This window comes from Pyrus communis, chromosome 9 (genome assembly GCF_963583255.1).
Source record: "Pyrus communis chromosome 9, drPyrComm1.1, whole genome shotgun sequence".
Taxonomy (NCBI): domain Eukaryota; kingdom Viridiplantae; phylum Streptophyta; class Magnoliopsida; order Rosales; family Rosaceae; genus Pyrus; species Pyrus communis.
In genome coordinates this window covers 13,864,683-13,883,091 of record NC_084811.1, presented here as the reverse complement: position 1 = coordinate 13,883,091, position 18,409 = coordinate 13,864,683, and positions in this window count along the sequence as shown.

The following is an 18,409-nucleotide window of genomic DNA, read 5'->3' as shown; positions in this document are numbered from 1 at the left end:
AAACATGGTATTGAAATCACCCCTAGCCAAAAAGGGTTTAGTTCCTCATAACTTTGAAATCAAAGAAACACCTAAACATTCCAACAACTCAAACTTGAATTGTATGAACGTTTAGGCACTCTTCTCTTCCATTTCTCATATTACAAAACAAAGAGAATTGAATTTAAACATTGAAATCAAAGAAACGCATAAACATTCCAACAACTCAAACGTGAATTGTATGAACGTTTAGGCCCTCTTCTCTTCGTCTTCGTTGTAGCACAAGGACTAAGGGATGTTGTTGGTGTGTTGAATGGATTGGGGGATTATGGAAATGGAAGAAATGGAGGAGAAAGGGAAGGGAATGGTGCAGAAAATGGAGAGACTCACGGCTAGGGAGAAGATGGAAGTGTTTGTGGTGTGTTGTGTATGAAAATGAGATATTCTTGAATGAATGAATGCAAGGGTATTTATAGGAGTAGTGGAGGGAACATATGGTTGTTTGTTTAAGATGCAAGTGGCTAATTAATGATGGAAAAGTATGTGATTGAATTAAAGGATGCAAAGTGAATGAATCATGAATCATTGTGGATGAAAGGTGGAAGTGCATGTGTTGATGACTAGGTTAGTGGGTGGAAATCTGAAAATGGCATATAGGAATGGGAGCTCACGGTTTGAATGTGTAAAGTGTGTGTGAATGCATGTGAAGATGCAATAAATAATGCATGTAGGGTTAGGAAATAATGAAGAAATGCATGTGAGATGTTTGGAAAGGAAATGGGAACCCACGGCAATGAAGTTGTTTTGTGTTGTGAATTATGATGAATGCATGTGAGTTAAAGAGGGAGAATGTGGTGAAATGATGAAGTAGGAAGGTGGAAATGCATGTGAGATGTTTGGAAAGGAATAAAGAATGAATGGTGGAAATGTGAGTGAATGATGTGCATGTGTGAGAATGCATGTGGAATTAAGAGGAGTATGGAAGTGAAATAAATGAATGATATGTTAAGTGATAAGTGAATGATATGTGGTGAGTGATAAGTGAATGGTTTGATAAGTGATAAATGAATTAGTTTAAAGGGCTAGGGTTTAAGTACATAGAATGGGCCTAAAATAGGTTGGTTTGTATGGCATAATGTGTTTGATTGGGCTAGAGCCATTGTTTTGTGTCTTCAAGTGCATACAAGGCCTTCAAATTCGTCCATCCTCTTGGCTCCATGGATAAGCTATCCATGCCCAAAAATGCTCCAAATGGCCTCAAAATGCACTTTCTTGCTCCCTAGGCCCTTAGAACCTGAAAACACACAAAAGAAGCATAAAGGACTAAAATAACGAGAGAAACATAACGTAAATGCACGAGAACAAGCCATTTAAGTCGCATGAATATGCTCCTATCAAATACCCCCACACTTAGCTTTTGCTAGTCCTCGAGCAAAACAGAATAAAAACAAATAAACAAAACGACACTAAACACGTAAAACACAACCTAAACCTTCCAACAACCGTCTTAGGGATTTCCAATGCACATGACAAGTTAAAAATCATCATTCTCACAGATTTTAGTCATCTTCACATTTAAGTACATTCTTAATCATAGTCACCATATACTAGTTCACAATTAAGCATTTAAAACCATGTTTTGAATGTAGTAACATGCCTTAGAGAATTTGCTCAATTCCTTTCAAGATATGCACTCAATTTTTACTCAGATTTTCTAACTACACACCCTAATCTAGTCATATGTGAGAAGATTGATGTAAACATGAAAACGACACTCACATATATGTATCACAAAGAACGCAAATTCTGGAGTTAATAATCAAGTTTAGATATGATCTCATGAATGGAATGCTACTACTTAGACGCGAGAACCAGTGACACCATAAGCTCATACCAAGTTCAAACTCCACAAATTGAAATACACAACACTCAAGATAGAAGTCAAGGGTTGTAACGGGGCTTGGGGTATGTGGATAAAGAAGGGATATGGAAAACAAAGGTTCTTAAAGAAATAGTGAGCAAAGCATTTTAATCAACTTACTTTTGAATGAAAACTCAACTTTTGAACAAAAAGGGAGAATTTAGACAATTTACGCCCAGAATTGGTGTTTTGGAACCTTTCTTCAATCACTTATTCTTTTCTCTTTTTTTTTTTTTTTTTTTTTTTTTTTTTTTTTTTTTTTTCTTTTGAATCTCAAAACAAAAACACTTAAAACATTCTCTCCCCCACACTTATTTTCTTTCATAATGTAACTCAAAAGGAATTCAATTAAGTCATGCTCACTATCTTTTAAGAACAAGGGTAAGGACGGTCATATTCTAGGTTAGGTGAAGATAAAGTGGGTTAACAAAGAACATGGGTTAACATGGCTCAACGGGGGTAAAACTTACAACATATACGAAATATGGGAAGCGAGGCTATTTGGCTATGGTGGCAACTACACAACTTCATCTTGATATATGTTATGCAAATCAATAACATGCTTTGAATGAAATGGGCATGAGTTCTAGCATTTGGAACTATATGATGAAACGCCTTCTAAGTAGTAACCAAGCAAAGAATAATGAGATCATGCAACGATTTTAGAAAACAAGAAATCACAGATTATACTCTCCAAAGAACGTTATAGGCTCAAGTCTCTCAGGGTTGTAGCATTTGTTTGAGTTCCTTCCTTCAGGCATGTTACAAAAACTAAATTTTCTTTTATGATTGCATGTGAAGTTATACATTATAACCATAACCAAGCATATACCAAGAGTAAATCAAACTTTTCTCTATGTTAATAACTCTTTTTAACAGTCATGCAATTACAAACCAAATCCTTATCATTGTGTTGGAAGGTATCCTAAGACACAAACACACACACAAAAACAACTTTAAAACAACTCTTTTTGGGTTTTTCAAAACAATTTTTCAAATTTTTATGGGATTTTCGAATTTTTAAGACAAAACACACTAAAACAGTTTTAAAACAGTGAGAAACAACATGTGAAGTGATAGGTGATAAAATCCAACGAATTTGCATCAAATATACTTAGTTACCCCCCCCACACTTAAATCAAACATTGTCCTCAATGTTTTAAGCATAGATTCACACAAAGCATAAGTAAATACACAAAAAGCACTTAAACATACTAAACATGGCATAATGTAATTAACAAAGAGAAGAGTTTAGAGACGCAAATCTGGTTATAGAGTGTAAATTCCATCTTCTCCTTGGTAATTGCATTGAGACTTTTGATCTTTGTGATTCCACAGGCTTACTCTTGAACTGGTTTCTGCCCATCGTTGATTTTCCTTTGTGCTACTTCTTGAACTGGGCAGCAGGATGGTTCATTTGGTCTCCCCCGAAGGTCTGAGCATACCCTTTTGGTCTGTTTCTTTGTTCAATCTTTCCAATTCGTATTGAAAAGGGTTGGAGGATAACTCAGCCTATGTTTGTCTCCACATGCTTCAATGTATCATTTTCACTTGCCTTACTCGCTCCCCTTTGCAGAAGTGGTCCCTTCTCCGGAAGTGTATCAACCGTTGAAGATGACTACTCGAGAGCAACGCTAGGTAAGCAATCAGGAATAGATCCCAGGCAGTTGGCTCCAGATCGGAAGACTGACTCCAAGTACCGGCTGATTGCTTTTTTTACTTTGCCATGCGAGTAAGAACAAGGACAAAGAAAAAGACAGGGAAAGAGCATGATATGAGATACTTTTGCTTTTGACCTTGATGATATGAGATACCTTTGCTTTTGAAGAAGCGGTGAATGAATCAGCACATGTATTTGTTGTGCTGCTTCCTCCTGGGTCATATGTACTCCAGGCATCTGGTATCATCTTTGGGGAAGAAGAAAGAATTGAGTATTTCGAAAGGCTTTGCTGGGAGTGCGCCCTCAGAGGTGAGGGAGAGTTGGGCATTTTCTTCAGGTTTGCCCTGCCATAAAAGACGGAGGTCGACATATATAGAGATAATATCAAGTGGTGGTACTTTTTACCTTTGTCGACAAACGTTTTGATCCCGCAAATCCGGCTTTTTGAAATAATGGCGCCTCATCGATCTCTGAACACGCCTCTTCGATTTCTGAGCAAGCGCCCTTTCGATTTCTGAGCAGGCGCCCCTTCTCTTCTGAACGACACGTGGTAGTGCAGATGTGGCTCCTTTTGACAAAGCTGCACGCGTCTTCTGAAAAGCAGAGAAAGCGTCGCCGAACTTTGCGCTTGTCGGCTAAAGATGTGTAGTTGTGATGATGGCCTCCACGTGTTGTCTGAAAAGAAGAAATCTTTTGACAAAGTTGAACGCGCCTTCTGAAAAGCCGAGAAAGCGTCGCCTAAATTACGCCGGAAATTCCGGCTTTTTTGAATTGGTGGACGCGTCGCCTTGGCTTTTTTATTGAGCTATCGATCACCACAACAAACACACACTGAAGATTTCCCATTCTTGAAAATCGACTCCGGCCCTTTGAAATTTAACTCCATCCCTTCTCTTTGAACACTTTTGAAAAAATGGCAAACTCATCGAACCTTAGCTTGGAATTGAGCCTTAGCAGTGATACGGGCGCGCCGCGTCAAGGTAACGTATGGCGCCCTTCTTTCTTTTCTTCTAACGGTCCTCTTTCAGGTGAAGACTCTGTGATGCAGGACGCCACAACAGCTACAATAGTAGCTAGGAACCTCCTCACACCAAAAGATAGTAGGCTGCTGTCAGGACGGTCCGATGAGTTGGCCGTTCAAGAGTCCCTCGCACTTAGTGTTCAGTGTGCGAGTTCTGTGTCCAACATGGGCCAACGCCTGCTTGCCCGCTCCCGTCAGGTGGAATCATTGATGGCAGAGGTGGAAAGTCTCAAGCAGGAGATCCAGCAGCTGAAGTATGAGAATAGAAGTTTGCACGTGCTTGCAAACAACTATTCGACGGGCATGAAGAGGAAGCTTGATGAGCTGCAAGAGTCTGAAGGTCGGATTCACAGTGACCGTCAAAGGTTCTCGTCTTTCCTCCAGAGGCACATTTTTCCTGGCTCATCCAGCGCTTGGCCAAGTATTGAGGCCTGGAATGCTCTATCTTCGATGCCTTCTGCTCCTACGCCTTATGTTCCTACGCCTTCCGCTCCGATGCCTTCTGTTCCTACGCCTTCCGCTCCGATGCCTTCTGCTTCAAGAGTAAAGCCACGTAGTGGGGCCTCAAGCAAACACCCTTTGTGAAGTACCATCTTTCTTTGTTTAGCAGTGCCTATCAATAAATCAAACATTTTCTCAATGTTACAATCATAGACTCACACAATTAATAAACAAACAAACAATAACAACTAAACAACCTAACAAGGCAGAAACGAAATAGCAACAAAGAGAAGAGTTTTTTTTTTAGGAATCTGGATTTGGAGTGCTTTCTAAGTCTTCCTTTGTTGAATGCATGGGTTGCCTCCCAAGTAGCGCTAAGACACAAACAAACACCAAAATGACTCAAATGACTCTAAAAACACATATTTTTGGGTTTTTTCAAAAGAATTTTTTTTTTTTATTTTATTTTTTTATTTTTATTTTTATCAAATTTTCGGAGTTTTATACCAAGACACTATAAAACACACTAAAACACTCTAAAAACGCTTAAAACAGCAAGAAACAACATTCTAAGTGATAGGTGAATAAATCCCACGAAATTCATGCAAATACAAATTGTTTACCCCCCCACACTTAAATCAAACTTTGTCCTCAATGTTTTAAGCAGAAAGTCACAACAGAGCAAGCAAATAAACAAATACGAGAAAGAAAGCAAAGTAAAGGCAGTAAAGAAAAAGAAAGGAATAAAAATAAGTCTCTTAAAGGGGTTTCCAAGTTCTTCTCTATTCGGATGCATAGGTTGCCTCCCACGAAGCGCTTTCTTTTACGTCTTTCAGCCGGACGAGTACCCTCTTTTAATCTTCATTTGAGCCCACGGAATGGAAAGGAATGTCTTCCACCACTTGCCCCACACCATGCTCGTAATATGGCTTCAACCGATGCCCGTTCACCTTGAATTCTACGCCATTCCTTAAGCTTTTTATGTGGACTGCACCATAAGGTAAAACGTTAGTAACAACAAACGGGCCAATCCATTTAGAACGCAACTTACCAGGAAACAAACGTAGGCGAGAGTTGAAAAGTAACACTTTCTGCCCAACTGTGAAGGTCTTGGTTCGAATCATTTTATCATGGAATGCTTTGGTCTTGGCTTTGTACATCCGGGCATTCTCATAGGCTTCATTTCGAATCTCCTCAAGTTCATTCAATTGGAGCTTCTTATGAACTCCCGCTGCATCTATGTCCATGTTGAAAGTCTTCACGGCCCAATGTGCCTTGTGCTCTAACTCTACGGGCAAATGACATGGCTTACCATAGACGAGCCGAAAAGGTGACATCCCAATGGGTGTTTTGTACGCCGTACGATATGCCCACAGTGCATCATCTAAACGTAAGCTCCAATCCCTCCTTGTTGGTCCAACGGTCTTCTCCAAAATTTGTTTGATTTCTCGGTTAGACACCTCGGCTTGGCCATTTGTTTGAGGATGGTAAGGTGTGGAGACCTTATGGTTGACATGGTACTTTCTTAGCAACGCCTCAATGGTCCGATTGCAAAAGTGAGACCCTCCATCACTTATGATTACTCTCGGCATTCCAAACCTAGCAAAAATGTTAGTTTTCACGAAATCTGCAACCACCTTAGAATCGTTAGTACGGGTGGCTTTTGCTTCCACCCATTTAGAAACATAATCAACGGCTAGCAAGATATAAGTGAAACCATAAGATGGAGGGAAAGGGCCCATGAAATCAATGCCCCAAACATCAAAAATTTCAACATTAAAGACAGGGGTTTGCGGCATTTGGTCCTTGGTACCTATGTTACCCATTCGTTGGCAACGATCACAAGACATACAAAAGATTCTAGCATCCCTAAATATAGTCGGCCAATAAAAACCACACTCTAAAACCTTGAGGGCAGTGCGTTGTGTGCCAAAATGACCACCATATGCATATGTGTGACAAAAGCTTAGAATTGAGTGAAATTCAGAATCATGCACACATCTACGTACAATTTGATCTGAGCAATACTTCCACAAATAAGGGTCATCCCAAACATAGAAACGTGCATCATTTTTAAGCTTATCACGTTGGTGCTTGTTTAGTTCATTTGGAATTTGTTTAGCCACCAAGTAATTCACTAAATCTGCATACCATGGTTCACTTACCTCAATGGAAAGCAGCTGCTCATCGGGAAAAGTTTCAGGGATAGGTACGGCATGTTCATGCTCCTCGTGGATCATTCGGCTTAAATGGTCAGCCACTACATTCTCGCTTCCTTTCTTATCCCGGATTTCAATATCAAATTCTTGAAGAAGAAGAATCCAACGGATAAGCCTCGGCTTTGCTTCCTTTTTCGTGAGCAAGTACCTCAAAGCTGCATGATCAGAATAAACGATTACTTTAGTACCAATTAAATATGAACGGAATTTATCTAAAGCAAAAACCACAACTAGAAGTTCTTTTTCCGTCGTGGAGTAGTTCAATTGGGCATCATTGAGAGTCCGAGAGGCATAGTATATGACATGCGGCCGCTTGTCTCTTCTTTGTCCTAGAACAGCTCCTAATGCATAGTCGGATGCATCGCACATGAGCTCGAACGGAAGGCTCCAATCTGGAGGTACAATAATGGGGGCCGAGACTAGCTTCTCCTTGAGTTGGTTAAATGCCGAATTACACTCTTCATCAAACTTGAATGGCACATCTTTTTGAAGCAATCGGCAAAGAGGGTTGGACATCTTGGAGAAGTCCTTGATAAAACGCCTATAGAACCCTGCATGGCCAAGAAACGAACGTACCTCTCTAACCGAAGTAGGAGAGGGTAAGTGACGTACAAGGTCTATTTTTGATTTATCTACTTCAATTCCTTTTTCTGAAACAATATGTCCTAAAACTATACCTTGTTTCACCATAAAGTGACATTTCTCCCAATTCAAGACAAGGTTAGTTTCAACACATCGTTTCAAAATTAAGGTCAGATTATCCAAGCAATTATCAAATGAACTCCCAAATACACTGAAATCATCCATGAAAACCTCAATGATCTTTTCAACAAAATCGGAAAATATACTTACCATACACCTTTGGAAAGTGACTGGTGCGTTGCATAAGCCAAATGGCATGCGACGATAAGCAAATGTTCCAAAGGGACATGTGAATGTGGTCTTCTCTTGATCATCCGGGGCTATCACAATTTGGTTATATCCAGAGTATCCATCAAGAAAACAGTAAAAAGCATGACCGGCTAACCTTTCGAGCATCTGGTCGATGAATGGCAAAGGAAAGTGATCTTTCCTAGTCATGGCATTTAGCTTCCGGTAATCGATACATACTCGCCATCCAGTCTGAATGCGTGTAGGCACGAGCTCATTCTCATCATTCTTGATAACAGTTACTCCGGACTTCTTGGGAACGACTTGAACTGGAGAGACCCAACGGCTATCGGAGATAGGGTAGATCACTCCGCAATCCAAAAGTTTGATTATTTCCTTCTTCACCACTTCCATCATCGGAGGGTTGAGACGGCGTTGAGCCTCTCGAGTTGGTTTAGCCCCCTCCTCAAGAAGTATACGGTGCATGCATGTGGTAGGGCTTATTCCTTTAATGTCGGCCAAAGTCCACCCTATGGCCGTTTTGTGCTCTCGCAGCATCCTCACAAGCTTCTCCTCCTCCATTGCCGTGAGACTTGATGAAATGATGATGGGCAATGTTTCGCCTTTTCCCAAAAACACATACTTCAAATGGTCCGGCAACGGCTTAAGTTCAAGCGATGGTGCCTGAACAACAGAAGGTAGCATCTTAGTGGAAACTGAATTTGAAAGTGAGAGTGGAACCTTACCATATTGTTGTGGTAATGACTCAAGGGCTGCCACAACCTCGATTATTTCTTCACTAGAACCCATTGCAAAGAATTCCTCCTCCTTGCCGTGGCCTTGCATTGGCCCAAATCCTTCATTTTTGCGCTCTATGGCCTTAGTGATGGTTGTTTCCAGGGCGTCCTCGTTCAATTCTTCAAGGTATACCTGCGCCAAAGAATCGATAACATCAATGGAAAAACAAGAATGGTCATCAACGGGATATCTCATAGTTTCAGAAATATTAAAATCAATCACTTCCCCATCGAATTCCATTGTCAAGGTGCCTTTGTATACATCAATCTTCGTTCGGGCCGTCTTCATGAATGGCCTACCAAGGACAATCGGCAAAGATGTAGAATGGGCTGAATCCTCCATGTTTAGGACGTAGAAATCAGCCGGAAAAATTAAATGGTTCACCTGCACAAGCACATCTTCCAAAACTCCTTTTGGATACGCGTTAGAACGATCGGCCAATTGTATAATTACACCACCTTGTTTTAATTCACCCAAATTCATAGATGCATAAATAGAATAAGGCATGACATTTATGGATGCACCTAAATCAAGCATGGCATGTTCAAAACGATTATGTCCAATCACACAAGGAATCGTGAAACTACCGGGGTCTTTGCACTTGGTAGGCAGTTTACGTTGCAAAACAGCGGACACATTCTCGCTTACCTTCACTACCTCTTTGTTTGCCCTTCTTCTCTTTGTATTGCATAGGTCCTTGAGGAATTTAGCATACTTTGGAACCTGTTTGATTGCATCGAGAAGCGGTATGTTCACTTGTACCTTCCGGAATGTTTCAAGAATGTCCTTCTCGCTTTCTTCCTTTTTTTCTTGCATGAACCTGCGAGGAAAAGGTACATTGGGCAGATTAGGACGTGAAGTACATGAATTTGAACTTAAATTACCTGATTTGGCCGAGTTAGGGTGATCTGCCTCAGGTTGTGTCGTCTCTTCATCTACTTTCTGGGCAGATTTGGGATTGTTTGGCTCGGTCCCAACTTCTTTTCCACCCCTTAGAGTGATGGCCTTGGCGGATTCGAATCCTCCCTTTGGATTGACTGTGGTTGAGCTAGGAAGCTTTCCTTGCTCTCTAATCTGTCCAAGGAACTCAGAAATCTGCCCTATTTGTTTCTTCATATCCGTCATCTCCTTCTCGTTATTTGCTATCCGGTTGTTTTGATTTTGCAACCCCTGCGAAATAGAGGTTAGTAATTGCATAGCTTGATCACTTTCCAAGGACGTACCTGAATGAGATGATGCCGAAGGTTGTTGGGGTTGTTGGGGTGCATACGGCTTGGAATAAAAACCAGAGGGGTTTGGCCTAAATCCTCCTTGTTGGGCAGCTTGTTGTGGCTCCCTCCATTTGAAGTTTGGATGGTCCCTCCATCCGGCATTGTAAGTGTTCGAGTATGGGTTGTTTTGATATTGTCCTTGGAAACCAATTGCATTGGCAGATTCCCACCCACCATTCTCGATTAGTTGAGGGCACTTGTCGGATGGATGCCCTTGAATTGAGCACACGCCACAAACTTGGTGTTCTTGTGCTTTTGCACCAATCACAACCTGAGAAACAAGAGAATTAAGATTAGCAAGTTGTGATTGAATTTCAGAAATAGCACTCACCTCATTTATACTTTGTTGTCGTGGGGCTTCCCTTTGGCCCACTCCTTCATATTGTTGAGCGTTGAGCGCTCGGTTGGCTATGAGAATCTTGGCATCCCTTGGTGTTTTGTCCACCAATGCTCCTCCCGCTGATGCATCAAGCATTTGACGTTCGATAGGAAGGAGGCCCTCATAGAAATATTGAAGGAGAAGTTCCTCCTTCATTTGATGTTGAGGACATGAAGCTACAAGGCCCTTGAAGCGCTCATAATAAGCCGGGAATGTCTCACCATGATTCTGTTGAATACCACTAATTTTCTTCCGTAGGAGAATCACTCTCGAAGTAGGGAAGAATTTCTCCAAGAAAGCACGCTTCATACTCTCCCACGAAGTCACAGTTCCCGGGGCTAGTTCGTAGAGCCAATCTTTGGCCTTGTCCATAAGTGAAAATGGAAAGGCCTTCATCTTCAATATACTCCCATCCACATTGACGGGGGTCATGCTCGAACAAACCACCTCGAACTCCTTCAAGTGTTTGTTGGGGTATTCCATAGACAAGCCATGGAACTTCGGAATATGGTGTAACAAACTGGATTTGAGTTCAAATTCCTCAGTCTTCCCCTCTGCAGCCGTGGGGTATTGGATACAAAGAGGCAATGCATTATCCAAACCCGAGGCCGAAAGCTCCTTGATGGTTCTATTATCTGCTGCCATGGCTTGTTCTTCTTCAAAAATCTGATCCGTGGGCTTTTCTTCTACACCTACTTCGTCTTCTTCAAGCCCAGGTTGTGGTGGAGGTTGTGGTGGCTCTTGTTGACTCCTCGTTCTCCTCAAAGTGCGTTAAAAATCACCGTCAAAGTCGGAGATGTTCTCTATAATAGGCCGAGAGCGACGAGTCATACACAGTACCTAAAAAACAAGGAAACAAACAAACTAAGAATCTGAAATAAGAATGCACGAAAAACAAAAAAAATATAAAAATAAAGACAAAGGATTAGCAAAGTTGCTAATCCCCGGCAACGGCGCCAAAATTTGATGCGAGAATTACTTGACACTCAAATTAAACCCTCGTTTGACAATTGTAGTAGAATGGATAAGTGAGGGATCGTTCTAGACCGGGGATTAGGAGGGCTTGCTAAAACCTTCTAAATTGACTTAAAAACATAAAAACACAATATAAAACACTATTTAATGCTCGAAGAAAGCAAAACTAAAAATAAGAAAGATTAAGACTAAGACTTCAACGAAATAGGGGGGAATTGGATTTGGACGAATTTAAACTAAAATGAATACTTGGAAACAAAACAAATTGTAAATATGGATTTGACGGAAATGAATGGATTGGAAGCTAGCTAAGGGTTCTTTCTCTACACATGATATTTATGCATATGAATCAATTTCCAGTTATTCCTTCATTGAATTATGAACGACAATGCCCCAAATTAACCGTGACATCACTAGTTAACCCTCAGATTTTCCTTATATTATTGGATTGGATGGCATCATTCGACAACCCAAAACATTCTCAAAAGTTCCCTACATGTCATCATAATAGAGATACAATCGAAGATCATTAAGAATAATTAAAACCATAAGCATTGACAAAGCATTTGCAACTATGACATCATGTTACTCATGCTAAGAATTAAACTTAACGCGATCGTGACAAGCGACCTTCACTACTTTCAAGTATAAGTTAGTAACGATTATGTGAAACCTTCTTAAACTTTAGCCACATATTCATGCATGCTAATTAAGTGTCGACCCTCAATCAACAAACACAAATAAGTTAATCATCAAATAGTTAAGCCAATTGCATTCACGAATCAAGAGTTCATAACCGGAATTCATCAATTCATATCACATAAATAAACATGGTATTGAAATCACCCCTAGCCAAAAAGGGTTTAGTTCCTCATAACTTTGAAATCAAAGAAACACCTAAACATTCCAACAACTCAAACTTGAATTGTATGAACGTTTAGGCACTCTTCTCTTCCATTTCTCATATTACAAAACAAAGAGAATTGAATTTAAACATTGAAATCAAAGAAACGCATAAACATTCCAACAACTCAAACGTGAATTGTATGAACGTTTAGGCCCTCTTCTCTTCGTCTTCGTTGTAGCACAAGGACTAAGGGATGTTGTTGGTGTGTTGAATGGATTGGGGGATTATGGAAATGGAAGAAATGGAGGAGAAAGGGAAGGGAATGGTGCAGAAAATGGAGAGACTCACGGCTAGGGAGAAGATGGAAGTGTTTGTGGTGTGTTGTGTATGAAAATGAGATATTCTTGAATGAATGAATGCAAGGGTATTTATAGGAGTAGTGGAGGGAACATATGGTTGTTTGTTTAAGATGCAAGTGGCTAATTAATGATGGAAAAGTATGTGATTGAATTAAAGGATGCAAAGTGAATGAATCATGAATCATTGTGGATGAAAGGTGGAAGTGCATGTGTTGATGACTAGGTTAGTGGGTGGAAATCTGAAAATGGCATATAGGAATGGGAGCTCACGGTTTGAATGTGTAAAGTGTGTGTGAATGCATGTGAAGATGCAATAAATAATGCATGTAGGGTTAGGAAATAATGAAGAAATGCATGTGAGATGTTTGGAAAGGAAATGGGAACCCACGGCAATGAAGTTGTTTTGTGTTGTGAATTATGATGAATGCATGTGAGTTAAAGAGGGAGAATGTGGTGAAATGATGAAGTAGGAAGGTGGAAATGCATGTGAGATGTTTGGAAAGGAATAAAGAATGAATGGTGGAAATGTGAGTGAATGATGTGCATGTGTGAGAATGCATGTGGAATTAAGAGGAGTATGGAAGTGAAATAAATGAATGATATGTTAAGTGATAAGTGAATGATATGTGGTGAGTGATAAGTGAATGGTTTGATAAGTGATAAATGAATTAGTTTAAAGGGCTAGGGTTTAAGTACATAGAATCGGCCTAAAATAGGTTGGTTTGTATGGCATAATGTGTTTGATTGGGCTAGAGCCATTGTTTTGTGTCTTCAAGTGCATACAAGGCCTTCAAATTCGTCCATCCTCTTGGCTCCATGGATAAGCTATCCAATCCATGCCCAAAAATGCTCCAAATGGCCTCAAAATGCACTTTCTTGCTCCCTAGGCCCTTAGAACCTGAAAACACACAAAAGAAGCATAAAGGACTAAAATAACGAGAGAAACATAACGTAAATGCACGAGAACAAGCCATTTAAGTCGCATGAATATGCTCCTATCAGTGGCTGCAGCTTATGGGAGAGAGTGAGTGAATGGCTACGGCTTAGGTTAAAATGTGAATGTGGCTGATGAGAAAATAAGGTGAATGGTATGCACGGTTTTGGGAGAGAATGGGAGTGACGGCTTCTTGGAGAGAATTAGGGTGAATGGCTGATGAAAATATCAATGAATGGCTTCTTGCGGCTGTTTGGTTTTTTTTCCTGAAAAATATGAAAAGAAAAATAATAATAGGTCCCTAAGGTGCGGCTAAATGGTGGAAACCCTAGGGTTTAGAAATTCAAACCCTCTTTTATTTTTATTAACTAAAATTCACCTAAAGGCTGCTAGAATTTAGGAAATAAAATCAGAAATTAACAAGGGAATAATTAAAGGGTGCGGCTAGGGTTAGGTTAGGAGAGGGAAATAGGGTTTAGTTGCACAACATTGGACAAAAGTGCCCCTCCTTGCACGGCAAGGGAAGGGAATTAGGGTTAAGGCACGGCAAGGTTGTGTAATTGGGCTAGGGCCTTGGTTTTGTGTCTTAAAGTGCCTACAAGGCCTTCAAAGTGGCTAGAAAATACGGACGTTTAAGTTTAGGAAAGGTTACCAAAACGCGAAACCTAGGGTTAACTTTCCTACTTCAATTAGGAAACCTTGTTTGAGTAGGAATTCTCGTTTTGGTAGGAATTCATCGTTGGAGTAGGAATTCATCGTTTCTTCAAGTCTTCAACTCGTTCATTCCTCTTTCACTCCAAAAGACTCCAATTTGCATCTTCTTGCACACTTTGGCCTTATAATCTGAAAATACACAAAAGTGGCCTTAAACACTAAAATAACTAAGTAAACACAACATAAATGCACGAGCACAAGCTAATTAAGTCGCATGAATATGCTCCTATCACTCATCATATTTCTAGCCTCTTGAACTCCAAATTCGTCCATCCATGTTGGCCCATATGCAAGCTATCCACATAGTGCCCAAAACTGCTCCAAAATGCATCAAAATGCACTTTCTTGGTACTTTAACCCTTTGGACCTACAAACGCACGAAAATGAGTTGTAATACGCCATTAACTAGGAAATAATAGCATAAATGCACAAGAATAAGCTAACTAAGGCTCAAAAACCCCCAATTCCACCACACACACCTTATGCCGCAGCAAGGAGGAGGAAGAGGAGCCAAGCCGTGCATCAAATCCATCTTGGAATTGCTGAAACGTCTAGGTGTAATTTTTCTTATGATTTCAATGTTTAAATTCAATAATCTTTGTTTTGCAAGCATGAGGAACTAATCCCCTTTTGGCTTGGGGGAATTTCGAAACCATGGTTATATTTGCATGATGATTTGATTACTTTCAGTTGTGATTTCATGAATGATGAATTCAATTTACTTATCTGTTTTAATTAAAACTTGTTTATGTATATGAAATGAGAGTGCACACTTAATTTTCATGCATAAATATGATGCTAGGGTATAAGGAAACATCACGTAATCGCTGGGAACTTATATTCATGAGTAGTTAAGATTGTTGGTCACAATTATGTTAAGTAAATTCTTGGCATTAGTATCAAGTGCTTTCATAGTTACGAATGCCTCGTCAACACATATGATTTCCAGAGAACCTAATGATCTTTGATTGTCTTTCTGTTATGCGCTTTCATATAGAAAACTTTTAAGGAATAATTTGATTGCAATGCGCTAATTCCATTCAATTCAATGACCTAAGGGAAATCTGAGAGTTAATTTAAGCGTACCTAATTAACTTGGGGTGTTGAGGTTCATAATTCATTGAATAAGCAACTGAAGATTGTGTTGTATGCAAGTATGCCATGTGTGGAGAAAACCTCCTAGCCATCTCACCATCCGCTTAATTCTATCAATTTCGCCCAAATCTGCCTAGTTTACATTATTGTTTTGTTTGTTTGATTTTCGTCCAAAACCAAATCCCCAATTGTCTTAAGTGTGTCTAATTGGTTCAAATATGTTTTAGATTGTGTTTTTAAGAGTTTTGAGTCAAGTTAGAACCAATTTTCGTCCAAGTTTGTGTTTAAGCTCAAAACTGCCCAGTTTGTGTTTTTAGGCAGTTTTGAATGCTTTTAGCCTATTTTGAGTCTTGTGAACTTGTTTTGAGTTTTTTTTAATTGAGTTAAGTGTTTTAAAGGTTAGTTTTATTTATTTGAGTCAGTTTAAAGTGTTTAGGAATCCCTCCTAATTCCCGATGTAAGAACGATCCCTACTTATTTATATGGTACAATTGTCAAAAGAGGGTTAATTTGTGTGTTAAGTTAATTTTCGCATCAAATACGCCAAGTTCTTGAAGGAATTATGCACTACAAGGAAGAGGGATTCACATAAAGAGGTAGTGAGGGTAAGTGAGAACATTTCCGCTGTTTTACAAAGAAAGTTACCACCAAAGTGCAAAGATCCAGGTAGCTTTACAATTCCTTGTATTATTGGCCAAACTAAGTTCGAACATGCTATGTTAGACTTAGGAGCTTCAATTAACGTCATGCCATACTCTATTTATGCTTCAATGAACCTTGGTGAATTGAAAAATGATGGTGTGATTATTCAGTTGGTCGATAGATCTAATGCCTATCCAAAGGGCGTATTGGAAGATGTCTTAGTGCAGGTGAATAATTTGATCTTTCCGGCGGATTTCTACGTCCTTGAAATGGAAGAAACCACCCATGCTCCATCCTTTTCGCTTCTTCTTGGGAGGCCATTCATAAAGACGGCCCAAACTAAGATAGACGTGTTCAAAGGCACTTTAACAATGGAATTTGATGGGGAAGTGATTGATTTTAATATTTCTGAAACTATGATATTTCCTAATGATGATCACTCATGTTTCTCCGTTGATATTCTTGATTCTTTGGCACAGGAACACCTTGATCAATTACATGGAGATGCACTTGAAATGGTCATTACAAATGGCATAGAAGTGAAGAATCACATGGCTGCCACCATAGCAACCCACGGCACACAATTGCAATCCCATGCCGTGGCCTTTGATGAGGAAGTAATTGAAACCGTGGCAGCCCTAGAATCATTGCCACAACTCCAAGGTAAGTCCCCTAGTCCAATCTCAATTCCAATTTCAACTAACAAGTTGTTTCCTTCTATAGAACAACCACCTACCCTTGAGCTCAAACCATTGCCAAATCACTTGAAGTATGTGGTCTTGGGCGAGCAAGACACATTGCTCGTCATTGTGGCATCATCACTCACGGCACAAGAGGAGGAGAAATTGGTGAGGGTTCTCAAAGAGCACAAGACGGCCATTGGGTGGACTTTGGCCGATATCAAGGGCATAAGCCCTACCACGTGCATGCATCGAATTCTCATGGAAGAAGGCGCCAAACCATCAAGGGAAGCCCAACGTCGACTCAACCCACCAATGATGGAAGTCGTGAAGAAGGAAATCATCAAATTACTTGATTGTGGCGTCATCTATCCTATCTCGGATAGTTGTTCGGTTTCACCGGTCCAAGTAGTTCCCAAGAAGTCCGGAGTCACGGTGGTGAAGAATGAAGAGAATGAACTTGTGCCTACACGCATTCAAACCGGTTGGAGAGTGTGCATTGACTATAGGAAGCTAAATGCCGCAACAAGGAAAGATCACTTTCCTTTGCCATTCCTTTTCTTGCTTTCTTGATGGTTATTCGGGTTATAATCAAATTGTCATAGCGCCGGATGATCAAGAAAAGACCACCTTTACTTGTCCATTTGGTACTTTTGCATATCATCGTATGCCATTTGGTTTATGCAATGCACCGGCCACTTTCCAACGATGCATGGTAAGTATATTCTCGGATTATGTTGAGAAAATAATTGAAGTGTTTATGGACGATTTTAGTGTGTTTGGAGACTCATTTGATGATTGTTTGCATAATCTTACTTTAATCTTGAAAAGATGCATGGAAACTAACCTTGTTTTGAATTGGGAAAAATGTCATTTTATGGTTAAACAAGGCATAGTTTTGGTCATATCATCTCTGAAAAAGGAATTGAAGTTGATAAGTCTAAAATAGATCTTGTACGTTACTTACCCTCTCCTACTTCGGTTAGAGAGGTTCGTTCTTTTCTTGGCCATGCAGGATTCTATAGGCGATTTATCAAAGATTTCTCCAAGATTGCACAACCCCTATGCCGTCTCCTACAAAAAGAAGCGGCGTTTGAGTTCAATGAGGAGTGTGAGAAGGCATTCAAGCATCTCAAAGACATGCTTACCACGGCACCCATTATCATTCCACCTGATTGGACGTTGCCTTTTGAGCTAATGTGTGATGCATCCGATTATGCAATAGGGGCTGTTTTGGGCCAAATGAAGAACAAGCAACCACACATCATATATTATGCTTCCCGGGCCCTAAATGATGCTCAATTAAACTACTCTACCACTGAAAAAGAACTTGCCGTTGTGTTTGCTTTAGATAAGTTTTGTTCATATTTACTTGGCACTAAAGTGATTGTATATTTTGACCATGCAGCTGTAAGGTACTTATTCACCAAAAAGGAGGCCAAACCAAGGCTAATTCGATGGATGCTTCTTCTCCAAGAGTTTGACATTGAAATTCGAGACAAGAAAGGGAGTGAGAACGTGGTTGCTGACCATCTAAGTCATTTGGTGTGCAATGAGGACTCTTTACCCATCCAAGAGACATTCCCTGATGAGCAATTGCTGTC